This window comes from Helianthus annuus, chromosome 10, assembly GCF_002127325.2.
Source record: "Helianthus annuus cultivar XRQ/B chromosome 10, HanXRQr2.0-SUNRISE, whole genome shotgun sequence".
NCBI lineage: Eukaryota > Viridiplantae > Streptophyta > Magnoliopsida > Asterales > Asteraceae > Helianthus > Helianthus annuus.
In genome coordinates this window covers 7,341,778-7,346,358 of record NC_035442.2, presented here as the reverse complement: position 1 = coordinate 7,346,358, position 4,581 = coordinate 7,341,778, and positions in this window count along the sequence as shown.

Here is a 4,581-nt window from a genome sequence, read left to right as displayed (position 1 = left end):
TGTACGCCAAGTTCTCGAAATGCGACTTCTGGCTTCGGGAAGTCCATTTCCTTGGGCACGTGGTTAACAAGGATGGAATCCACGTCGACCCTGCAAAGATCGACTCTATAAAGAATTGGCCTACCCCTAAGACTCCGACCGAAGTTCGCCAATTCTTGGGATTGGCAGGTTACTACCGCAGATTCATTCAGGGGTTCTCAAAGATTGCACAACCCCTCACTACGCTCACTCAGAAAGGCGTCACCTACAAATGGAGTGAAGCTCAGGAAACCGCGTTTCAGAAACTAAAGGATAACCTCTGCAGTGCTCCTATTCTCTCGTTACCTGAAGGAACGGACGACTTTGTGGTTTACTGCGATGCGTCTATTCATGGGCTCGGTTGCGTGTTGATGCAACGCGAGAAAGTTATTGCTTACGCCTCTCGACAACTTAAGATACATGAAAGGAACTACACAACGCATGATTTGGAACTGGGAGCAGTGATCTTTGCGCTTAAGATATGGAGGCATTACCTGTACGGTACCAAGTGCACCATTTACACCGATCACAGGAGCCTCGAGCATATCTTCAAGCAGAAGGAATTAAACATGCGACAACGCCGATGGGTCGAACTTCTGAATGATTATGAATGCGCCATTAAGTATCATCCGGGCAAGGCCAATGTTGTGGCAGACGCCCTCAGCCGGAAAGACACTGTACCAAGGCGCGTGCGAGCATTACAACTTACCATCCAGTCTAGTCTTCCTACCCAGATCCGAAATGCTCAGATTGAAGCTCTGAAACCGGAAAACATCAGGGCTGAGTCCCTGCGGGGATCGAGGCAGCAACTAGAACAGAAAGAAGACGGCGCCTACTATGTGGCAGGGCGCATTTGGATCCCACTTTACGGAGATCTACGAGAGCTTGTAATGGACGAAGCCCATAAGTCCCGTTACTCAGTACATCCTGGTGCAGATAAGATGTACCACGACTTAAGAACCACATACTGGTGGCCTGGCATGAAGGCCCACATAGCAGCCTATGTTGGCAAATGTTTGACCTGCGCAAGAGTCAAGATCGAGTATCAGAAACCAGCAGGCCTCCTCCAGCAACCCGAAATCCCGAAATGGAAATGGGAGCAAATTTCCATGGATTTTGTCACAGGATTACCTAGATCTCAACGCGGGAATGATACTATTTGGGTGATAATAGATCGATTAACTAAGTCTGCGCACTTCCTGGCCATTAAGGAAACAGACAAGTTCTCAACCTTAGCAGAAATCTATTTAAAGGAAGTAGTCTCCAGGCACGGGGTGCCAACTTCTATTATTTCCGACCGAGACGCTCGTTTTACTTCCGAATTGTGGCAAGCTATGCACAAATCCTTTGGCTCACGTTTGGACATGAGCACCGCTTATCACCCGCAAACGGATGGGCAGTCTGAACGCACCATCCAAACCCTGGAAGACATGCTTAGAGCATGTGTGATCGATTTTGGCAAGAACTGGGAGAAGCATCTACCGCTGGTGGAATTCTCCTACAACAACAGCTATCACACTAGTATTCAGGCGGCACCTTTTGAGGCATTGTACGGTCGTAAATGCCGATCACCTCTCTGCTGGGCGGAAGTAGGTGACAGTCAACTCACAGGCCCAGAACTAGTGGTAGATACAACGGAAAAGATTTCACAGATCAGACAACGCATGGCGGCAGCTCGTGACCGTCAGAAAAGCTACGCTGACAAGCGTAGGAAACCGTTAGAATTCCAGGTCGGGGACCGGGTTCTACTTAAAGTCTCACCCTGGAAGGGTGTGGTCCGTTTCGGTAAACGGGGCAAGCTGAATCCACGGTATGTTGGACCATTCGAAATTACCGAGAAAATCGGTAAGGTTGCTTATAGATTAAACCTGCCTGCAGAGCTGAGTGCAGTGCACAACGTTTTTCACGTATCTAACTTGAAGAAGTGTTTGTCGGATGAAACACTTGTGATTCCTTTTAAGGAACTGACGATTGATGAGCAGCTACACTTTACTGAGGAACCGATTGAGATCACGGATCGAGAAATTAAAACCCTCAAACGTAGCCAGATACCCCTTGTACGAGTTCGTTGGAACTCACGGCGCGGCCCAGAGTTTACCTGGGAGCGGGAGGACCAGATGAAGTCCAAGTATCCCCAGTTGTTCCCAAACGAAAACCCCAGCACTGAAGCTACAACCGAATTTCGGGACGAAATTCCAAACTAACGGGGGGATGATGTGACACCCCGTTGAAACACGCTAGCTTGGCAGTGGCTGCTTCAACTTTCGGGACGAAAGTTCTTAAAACTTGGGGATAATGTGACACTCGAGGTTTTTCCGAACGAACACCTTGTAATATTTTGTGTATATAAATATTATTAAATGGAAACGTGATCTTTATTTGCTTAACGTGTGTTGTATGTATGTATTATATATATATGTATGTGAGTCGAGACCACGACTCGCAACCGCTTGGTTGCGAGTGGGCCTTTGGGCCGTAACCGGCTTGGGCCGAAACCCCAAGCCCAACCCGAAACATCCCCTTGTATATATCCCACCTTTCCCCCACTTCTTCCATTTTACACACACATACACTTCTACTTTTTCTCTCAACTAAGAAAACCCTCAAACATCATCCCAACCTTCTCCAACTTTCGGATTCAAGCAAGGATCTCGGACAAGATCACCATACGGACACTTCATCTTCCCTCACCTTCTTCCTTTGTTTTCGGCTCCTTCTTCACAAACCGGTTAGTGTGTAATTAATGCCTTGTATGTTTGCTTGAATGATGTGTTTATGAAATAGAAAAGAAAATGTTTGGTTAGGAACATTATGCATGATTCTAGGGTGATTTGTGAAGTAAAATATATGTGAAAACCATTTATGTGTGAATACTTGTGACATGTTTAAAATGACTAGAAAATGGTAGTTTACAAGTGTTCATGGCCAATCAAACTATACTTCTTTGTTTCTTGCAAAATGATGATTGATTAACATAAGTTTCGGCTATGTATTGTATGCTCTTTGTTCTTGCAATGTTAATCTTGTTAAAATATGTGATTTTGGATCATAAATATATGGTTAGGTTGACATGAAAACCCTAGAAAAATGATGAACATAGGATGAACTTCTTGAATGTGGTTTGAAGGTTTTAAAAATGGTAAAGTTTGATCTATATGGTCTAATGGTCAAATGAGGAAAAGTGTTTGTAGAAATCTTATTGGTTATTTCCGGATTTGGGCCTGAATTCTTGGTACAAAATGGACTGATGCATCTGCATCATCACGTGTGTATGAAAGGGACAGTTTCCGACTCGCAACCACGGCTTTACGACTCGAGACCACGCCGTTGCGACTCGCAACCAAAGCATGACAAGTCGAAACCACGAGGTTGCGACTCGAAACTACGACGGTTGCGACTCGCAACCAAAACGTGACAACTCGAGACCACGGTTACGACTCGCAACCATAACGTGACAAGCCGAGACCACCTGGTTGCGACTCGAGACCAGCTGGTTGCGAGTGGGCCGTCCACTTTGGTTATTGGGCCATTATGTGACTTGGGCTATCTGTTGACTGGATTATGTGTTGCTGTTGACTGTTTAATTGTTTAGGCCGGTCCAATAACCCAATGACTGTTTACTTGTATGCATGTTACGTACCTGTATGTATTTCACGTGAATGCTTGTATACCGAACCTGACCTATACCGGTAACCATGTTAGGACGTGGTGACCAACGTGATTGACAAGTAACCTAAACCTACCGAGCAACCCAAGGTGAGTTCACAACTTAAAAGCATGCGTCCCGGTGGTTTGGGACACGAGACTAACAACCCTATCCCCTGGTAAAAGGGGATACCATTTACATACCTTCCCTAGTTATTGGGAACAAAACTTACTTTTCCTTCCCGGGTATTGGGAAACCTTTTGGTTAATCACTGTTTATACGGATTGCAACTAACGGCACTAAACGAAACTCTATCACTCAAGTCCCTACTACAAATACCGATTAGTCGCCGGGTTAGGCGAGCGAGTTATTAGTTGATAGCGCTATTTAGGTGTTTACCAGCCTCACACCGTGCCCTGGTTTGGGATCGGTCGTGAACTAATGTACTCAAAAATCCGTCAATGATGATAGAACATTGACATCGGGGCATCCTGCGGATACGCAACGGTTACCTAGTGTTCGGTATTGGAAAAACAGTTTAGTCGCTAACTTTTGGGGTAGCTCCCCAGGGCATGTATAAACGGATAAATTAACCGGTGAAACAAAGTTTTTGGTAATTAAAACTGGACAACTAGTGAACTCACTCAGCATTTTTGTTGACCCCTTACTGCATGCTTTGCAGGTAACCAGTGACGAAGGAGCTTGCAGCTTGGGAACGTGTAGTGTCTGTTCACCCTTGTGCTGGGTGTTACCTTATTTTGAAACATGAACTTTGTCTAAACTACTTTACTTATGCTTCCGCTACTTATTAACTGTTTGAACTTAAAACTTTAAACTCTGAACTTAATATTTGCTAAGCTTATGAATAGCAAGTATTACTTTTGTTATCAACTTAAGTATTCGGTATAATTGGTGGC